Source organism: Rutidosis leptorrhynchoides, chromosome 7, assembly GCF_046630445.1.
Source record: "Rutidosis leptorrhynchoides isolate AG116_Rl617_1_P2 chromosome 7, CSIRO_AGI_Rlap_v1, whole genome shotgun sequence".
NCBI lineage: Eukaryota > Viridiplantae > Streptophyta > Magnoliopsida > Asterales > Asteraceae > Rutidosis > Rutidosis leptorrhynchoides.
In genome coordinates, this window is record NC_092339.1 from 152,209,803 (window position 1) to 152,219,228 (window position 9,426).

A 9,426-nucleotide genomic window follows, 5' to 3' on the forward strand; every position below is an offset into this window, starting at 1 on the left:
AAAATAGTCAAATGGAACAAGTTAATCATACAGAATATTAAGAGTAGTTAATAGTATTTCGTAGCATAATATGAACTCATTTATAAAAGCTTTTTCTTCATATTAGCGTTTTATAAGTTTAAATTCGGGTAGTACCTACCCGTTAAGTTCATACTTAGTAGCTAATATACAATTCAACTACTACAATTCTATATGAAAAACTGATTATAATAATATTTTGCGTTCAAACTTTTACACAATATTTTACAAACTTATAATACCGCTTATTTTACATATAGCATGAAATATAGCACACAATAAATTTGATACAAGATGGTTGTGAAGATAATTCTAGCTAGTACACAAGTCGTTCAGCAAAGGCAATAAATACACGTAATTCATACGTCCAGAAACAAGTCATGCATTCTGGTTTTACTAGGATTACTTCCCATCCTTGGTCTTGTGGAACATAACCCTTATGGCCGTTGATAAGACAGCGTGTTGTAACATCGTCAAAGGGACGAGGGTTACGTAATGTCCAACAGTCCCGTAACAATCTAAAAACCTCATTTCTTACCCCAATTACCGACTCCGTCACTTGTGGGAACGTTTTGTTTAATAGTTGTAGCCCGATGTTCTTGTTCTCACTTTGGTGAGAAGCGAACATTACTAATCCGTAAGCATAACATGCTTCTTTATGTTGCATGTTAGCCGCTTTTTCTAAATCACGAAGTCCAATATTCGGATATATTGAGTCAAAATAATTTCTTAACCCATTGCGTAAAATAGCATTTGGGTTCCCCGCAATATATGCGTCAAAGTAAACACATCGTAACTTATGGATTTTCCAATGTGATATCCCCCATCTTTCGAACGAAAGCCTTTTATAAACCAAGGAATTCTTGGAATGTTCTTCGAATGTCTTACAAACTGATCTCGCCTTAAATAGTTGTGCCGAAGAATTCTGACCGACTCTAGACAAGATTTCATCAATCATGTCTCCGGGTAGGTCTCTTAAAATATTGGGTTGTCTATCCATTTTGTGTTTTTATACTGTAAAATAGACAAGAGTTAGATTCATAAAAAATACTTATTAATACAAGCAATTTTTACATATATCATAAAGCATAAGCACACTATATTACATATATTACACCACACGAATACAACTATCTTATTCCGACTCGCTTGTTTCTTCTTCTTCGGTTTTGGTTCGTTTTGCCAAGTTTCTAGGGGTATATGATGTTCCCCTAATACGAGCCGTCGTTTTCCACATTGGTTTAGAAAAACCTGGTGGTTTAGAGGTTCCCGGGTTATTGTTACAACTTAAGGACTTCGGGGGTTGACGATACATATAAAGTTCATCGGGGTTGGAATTAGATTTCTCTGTTTTTATGCCCTTTCCCTTATTATTTTCTTTTGCCTTTTTAAATTCAGTTGGGGTAATTTCTATAACATCATCGGAATTCTCGTCGGAATCCGATTCATCGGAGAATTGGTAATCCTCCCAATATTTTGCTTCCTTGGCGGAAACACCATTGACCATAATTAACCTTGGTCGGTTGGTTGAGGATTTTCTTTTACTTAACCGTTTTATTATTTCCCCCACCGGTTCTATTTCTTCATCCGGTTCCGATTCTTCTTCCGGTTCCGATTCTTCTTCCGGTTCCGACTCTTCTTCCGGTTCCTCTTCGTGAACTTGTGAATCAGTCCACGAATCATTCCAATTTACATTTGACTCTTCATTATTATTAGGTGAGTCAATGAGACTTGTTCTAGAGGTAGACATCTATCACATAATATCAAACGCGTTAAGAGATTAATATATCACATAATATTCACATGTTAAAAATATATAGTTTCCAACAAAATTTGTTAAGCAATCATCTTTCAAGTAAACACGGTCGAAGTCCAGACTCACTAATGCATCCTAACAAACTCGATAAGACACACTAATGCAAAATTCTGGTTCTCTAAGACCAACGCTCTGATACCAACTGAAATGTCCCGTTCTTATTGATTAAAAACGTTCCATATTAATTGATTTCGTTGCGAGGTTTTGACCTCTATATGAGACGTTTTTCAAAGACTGCATTCATTTTAAAACAAACCATAACCTTTATTTCATCAATAAAGGTTTAAAAAGCTTTACGTAGATTATCAAATAATGATAATCAAAAATATCCTGTTTACACACGACCATTACATAATGGTTTACAATACAAATATGTTACAACAAAATAAGTTTCTTGAATGCAGTTTTTACACAATATCATACAAGCATGGACTCCAAATCTCGTCCTTATTTAAGTATGCGACAGCGGAAGCTCTTAATAATCACCTGAGAATAAACATGTTTAAAACGTCAACAAAAATGTTGGTGAGTTATAGGTTTAACCTATATATATCAAATCATAATAATAGACCACAAGATTTCATATTTCAATACACATCCCATACATAGAGATAAAAATCATTCATATGGTGAACACCTGGTAACCGACATTAACAAGATGCATATATAAGAATATCCCCATCATTCCGGGACACCCTTCGGATATGATATAAATTTCGAAGTACTAAAGCATCCAGTACTTTGGATGGGGTTTGTTAGGCCCAATAGATCTATCTTTAGGATTCGCGTCAATTAGGGTGTCTGTTCCCTAATTCTTAGATTACCAGACTTAATAAAAAGGGGCATATTCGATTTCGATAATTCAACCATAGAATGTAGTTTCACGTACTTGTGTCTATTTTGTAAATCATTTATAAAACCTGCATGTATTCTCATCCCAAAAATATTAGATTTTAAAAGTGGGACTATAACTCACTTTCACAGATTTTTACTTCGTCGGGAAGTAAGACTTGGCCACTGGTTGATTCACGAACCTATAACAATATATACATATATATCAAAGTATGTTCAAAATATATTTACAATACTTTTAATATATTTTGATGTTTTAAGTTTATTAAGTCAGCTGTCCTCGTTAGTAACCTACAACTAGTTGTCCACAGTTAGATGTACAGAAATATATCGATAAATATTATCTTGAATCAATCCACGACCCAGTGTATACGTATCTCAGTATTGATCACAACTCAAACTATATATATTTTGGAATCAACCTCAACCCTGTATAGCTAACTCCAACATTCACATATAGAGTGTCTATGGTTGTTCCGAAATATATATAGATGTGTCGACATGATAGGTCGAAACATTGTATACGTGTCTATGGTATCTCAAGATTACATAATATACAATACAAGTTGATTAAGTTATGGTTGGAATAGATTTGTTACCAATTTTCACGTAGCTAAAATGAGAAAAATTATCCAATCTTGTTTTACCCAAAACTTCTTCATTTTAAATCCGTTTTGAGTGAATCAAATTGCTATGGTTTCATATTGAACTCTATTTTATGAATCTAAACAAAAAAAGTATAGGTTTATAGTCGGAAAAATAAGTTACAAGTCGTTTTTGTAAAGGTAGTCATTTCAGTCGAAAGAACGACTTCTAGATGACCATTTTAGAAAACATACTTTCACTTTGAGTTTAACCATAATTTTTGGATATAGTTTCATGTTCATAATAAAAATCATTTTCTCAGAATAACAACTTTTAAATCAAAGTTTATCATAGTTTTTAATTAACTAACCCAAAACAGCCCGCGATGTTACTACGACGGCGTAAATCCGGTTTTACGGTGTTTTTCGTGTTTCCAGGTTTTAAATCATTAAGTTAGCATATCATATAGATATAGAACATGTGTTTAGTTGATTTTAAAAGTCAAGTTAGAAGGATTAACTTTTGTTTGCGAACAAGTTTAGAATTAACTAAACTATGTTCTAGTGATTACAAGTTTAAACCTTCGAATAAGATAGCTTTTTATGTATGAATTGAATGATGTTATGAACATCATTACTACCTTAAGTTCCTTGGATAAACCTACTGGAAAAGAGAAAAATGGATCTAGCTTCAATGGATCCTTGGATGGCTCGAAGTTCTTGAAGCAGAATCATGACACGAAAATAAGTTCAAGTAAGATCATCACTTGAAATAAGATTGTTATAGTTATAGAAATTGAACCAAAGTTTGAATATGATTATTACCTTGTATTAGAATGATAACCTACTATAAGAAACAAAGATTTCTTGAGGTTGGATGATCACCTTACCAGATTGGAAGTGAGCTAGCAAACTTGAAAGTATTCTTGATTTTATGTAACTAGAACTTGTAGAATATATGAAGAACACTTAGAACTTGAAGATAGAACTTGAGAGAGATCAATTAGATGAATAAAATTGAAGAATGAAAGTGTTTGTAGGTGTTTTTGGTCGTTGGTGTATGGATTAGATATAAAGGATATGTAATTTTGTTTTCATGTAAATAAGTCATGAATGATTACTCATATTTTTGTAATTTTATGAGACATTTCATGCTAGTTGCCAAATGATGGTTCCCACATGTGTTAGGTGACTCACATGGGCTGCTAAGAGCTGATCATTGGAGTGTATATACCAATAGTACATACATCTAAAAGCTGTGTATTGTACGAGTACGAATACGGGTGCATACGAGTAGAATTGTTGATGAAACTGAACGAGGATGTAATTGTAAGCATTTTTGTTAAGTAGAAGTATTTTGATAAGTGTATTGAAGTCTTTCAAAAGTGTATAAATACATATTAAAACACTACATGTATATACATTTTACTGAGTCGTTAAGTCATCGTTAGTCGTTACATGTAAGTGTTGTTTTGAAACCTTTAGGTTAACGATCTTGTTAAATGTTGTTAACCCAATGTTTATAATATCAAATGAGATTTTAAATTATTATATTATCATGATATTATCATGTATGAATATCTCTTAATATGATATATTTACATTAAATGTCTTTACAACGATAATCGTTACATATATGTCTCGTTTAAAAATCATTAAGTTAGTAGTCTTGTTTTTACATATGTAGTTCATTGTTAATATACTTAATGATATGTTTACTTATCATAGTATCATGTTAACTATATATATATCCATATATATGTCATCATATAGTTTTTACAAGTTTTAACGTTCGTGAATCACCGGTCAACTTGGGTGGTCAATTGTCTATATGAAACATATTTCAATTAATCAAGTCTTAACAAGTTTGATTGCTTAACATGTTGGAAACATTTAATCACGTAAATATCAATCTCAATTAATATATATAAACATGGAAAAGTTCGGGTCACTACAGGGACCTCTCTTATTACCTAGGTTTAGTTGGTAAAAAAACGCTTGGTCAAATTATGATGTAGACTCGACCACTTTGACCGATTTTAGGGCAGCACCCCACTAAAGTGCAATGGAGGTCACTGTCCTAGGCCATGGACATTCTTGATCGGCCATTGAACCCATCCAGGTAAGTGTTTCAACCGACTTGATAACGCCTATTTTATATATATTTTCCAACGCGTTATCGGGTTTCATGTTTATTATGTTGGATATATTTTGAATATTTCAAGATAGTTTCGTATTAAAGTGAAGGTTTTGTTCGAGTAATGGTTAATGACAATTTGATGCAGATTTTGGCAAATCTTTAGCTCAAAAAGACAAGTAGAAAGAAGATTTCAAGTTGAAGATTTAAACAAAAAGAGTTGTTGTTCGGGCTACATCTCACGGTCGCGAGCTTATTGTTTACAGGTGTGAAGTTCTTGACTACGGGCACGGGATATTAACAGAAGTTGGGTTTTGAGAAATACAATCTCGCGGTCGCGAGCTACATTTTCCCAGTCGCGAAAATGGCTGTTCTGGATCTCGCGATCGCGAGTAAAAAGGTCGCGGTCGTGAGGTTGAGGCAGTTTAGGGGTCCTTATTTCGATCTATAAATACCCCATTAATATCCCAACTTTTCATCAGCCTTTAATTTACAAATTCTATGGGTTTAAAGTCGAATTTTGAAGTTTTTTCACTATGCTTGGGTTTTTAATCTCTTTGATGTCATTTGTAACAAAATTTAATCATTGGTAACTTTAATTTCTTATTTCTTAATTAATACTATGATGAATTATTGTTTATCCTTGTGTTTATTTGTCGTTTGCATGATCATGTCTAAAAAAATCTTAATGTATACACTTACATGATTGAAACTAGGTGATAGATTGCTAATACTATAAATCACAACTTCCTCAATATTCTTAGAATAATATTAGTTTAAAATTCTTTTTTAAATTTATCCTCATCAGGACTAACTCGAGACTAAACACTCTGAATCATAACATACTTTTTCACCCTCATAGTTTTTAGTTTCTTTTTTAAAATTATAAAATCAAATAATTATATAAATTAAAAAAACTTATTTAATTAAAACTAAAATTACATTTTCATTAAATTAAAATTAAAAGTACAATTTAGTCTAAAGGAAAATTTAATTTAAAAAAGACTAAAATTAAAATTACATTAAATTTAAAAACTATTCTTCTTATTCGTCTCCGACTTCGTCTTTCAACTTCGTCTTCGAGAATGTGTGAAGGTCCCGCTTCAACTTAATTGTTTGAAGGTCTCAATGTCGGATTATGTCGAATACGATAATTAGGAGGAAGACTCCAAATGTGTTCCACGAGCATATCTCTTAGTAGTCATTGCCCTTTTTTTCTTTTCGTTTTCTTTTGTTTATTCCAAAGGTCATATTATTGGACCAATCTTCCGTACTGATTTTTGCTTCAACACTATAAAATTGAGGGTGAAATGGGCATGGCAGACCAGGGCTGCCTCGAGGGCTGGGTGGTGTCATCAGCGCCCTGGAGGGCGGGCTAGAGGGTCGGGTTCATCATTCCCAAACCTCAACATATCATCAACGTATAGCAACAATATGATGAAATCATCATAAACCTCTGAAAGAAAACACAATGATCTGAAGTTGTCTTTCGGTAGCCTTGCTTTCCTATAACCGACTCAAACTTCTTATACCACTGTCTCGGTGCTTGCTTCAACCTATAGACTTTTCTGTAGCCTACAAACATAATCTTCTTTAACCTTAACCTGAAACCCTTCAGGTTGCATCATGTAGATTTCCTTATCCAAATCACCATGAAGGAAAGTAGTCTTGACACCCATTTGTTCAACATCAAAGTCAAGACTAGCAACTAATCCAAGAACCACTTGGATAGATCCCATCTTCACTACCTGTGAGAAAATCTCCACAAAATCAATACCCTTTTTCTGACTGAATTCTTTTACAACTAACCTAGCTATGTACCTTGGTTAATGTCGCGACCCTACTTTTTCCGTTATTCTTTTCCATTTATATTTAATTTCTATTAATTGGTATTCGTGACACGTCATTTCTATAACTTATATTATTATTTTAATAATAATATATATTTCCTTTATTATATGTTATGTGATTATATGTGTTGGTATTTACCTTTGTACGTTTCTACGTATCTTGGATTTATATCCGGTAAATCGTTTCGGTTTTCAAATCAATAATTCGACTTTCGTGATTTTCGAATCTGAATTATTTTATTTATGATATTTCTATATCATATGAGTTTATAAGATATTTCTATATTTCATTTTTTGCGTGTGCGTGTTTCTTCCGAAAATTTAATCGCGTAACGGCGTTTTCGCGAATCGGGCTTCGTTCAGGTATTCGGGCCACAAGATTTTGTTTACAAGATCAAAGTGGGCTATGTAGGGCCCATCCTTTCAAAAATTCGGTCGAACCTAGGCCCTACACCCCTCCCATTTTTATTTTGTTACACTACTTGCAATTGGAAATCATTTCACACTTATTCATTTTCTCAAACCTAAAAATTCTCCTCTCCTCCTCCTCTCCTTTCTTGTTCGTCACCTACACCACTAACATCATCATCATTCATCAAAAATTATTGCTTGGATCATAGGGCTTTTCACATAAACAGATTCTCCATTTCAAGCTCTACACATCTGTACCATTTGATTCTTGATTAGAGTATAAACATAAACCCTAACTTTTCAATTTCATCTATATTATACTGATTTTAGATGTAAGTTAATGTATTAGTACTTGTATGTTGTTGTATTGTTGTTATTATGTTTAGAAATGCTTAATTGTGTATGATTTCGGTTGATCAAAATTGGTACAGAAGCTATATTGTTTAAATCAGTGATTTTGGCTAATCTTTTTGGTTAATTAAAGTGTCTCAATGTGTTCCTCTCATTGAGTACATAATTTTAGGCTTTGGATTCGTCTCGTTTCGAGTTACGGATCAAAATCTATGCTTGATTTAGGGTTTTGTAAAAATTGAAATAAGCTTTTGAAACCAATCTGAGATTTTGGGTATACCATTGTGTTGAGATGGATGATTGGATAAACTTTCATGTTCGGGTCATCAAAATCCGAGCCACGGATCACCCGGAATGATTAAAACAAGTTTTGAATCGGATTAAAGTGATGCTTGGTATATGGTTTTTCATCACGACCATATGAACTGAATTGGGATGTTCTTGAGCATCCTAAGGTGTCGGGAAGGTTGTTTAGACGAGGATATATGTAAGACTCATCAAAAACCGACACCCAAGGCTCAAGATATGACCCGATGAAGTTTTAATGAAGCTTATGTTAATGAAATTGAACTTAGGTTATATAAATAATGATTTTCATTATTATTAAATTACTTGGGTTATAAAAGTAATTATTATCAATTAATACTTATGATATATATTTATTATATCATTTAATATTTAGATTATGATTTGATATTTCTATAATTAAACTTATGATTTAATAATTAAATTATTATTAATGGAAGACTTATGTTAAGTATAAAACTTATGATAAAAGATTATTATATCAAGACTTATAATAAAGATTAATTATTTATTTATTTATTATAAGACTTAGTTATTAATTATTTATTATAAAGCAATTAATTATTAAATACTTATGGTTTAATAATTATAACAAAATACTTATGATATGTGTAACATTTCATAATTTATTTAAGATACTTATATTATGATTAATAATTCAATATTAATTAGTTAAACTTATGATATGACTATGTTGACATATATTTATGTAATAGATTAGTGGCGCACGGTTTTATCTTTGTTATGTATTGTATTTACTGTTTTACCATGGTAACTTTGTAACTTTTGTAACTAGGGAGGTTGTCATATATAAACAACCTCCCCACAACTATTGTAACTAGTTATCCATTTTGCACTAAGTCATATTATCCTTTCTCTCATGTGTTCTTGATAACTAATACTTCCAACCCACTAATCAACTCACAAACTGTCGATCTAGGCTTTATTAGGGACTAACAATTGGTATCAGAGCGTGACTTGCTATCTTGCTTGTAAATCCAAGGATTGAAGCTTTTAGACTCGTGTTTTGAAGTGTTTGGTGTTTTCGGTTGAGGTATCACGATTAATCTTCATTTAGTAACGAATTTGGTTGTTGTTTGT

The 9,426-nt window shown here is 32.2% G+C and overlaps 1 pseudogene; it reads right to left on the reverse strand.

Annotated features, from left to right (window-relative positions):
* Positions 1 to 5,271: 5,271 nt before the first annotated feature.
* Positions 5,272 to 5,400, reverse strand: LOC139860789 (U1 spliceosomal RNA; annotated as a pseudogene).
* Positions 5,401 to 9,426: the final 4,026 nt, after the last annotated feature.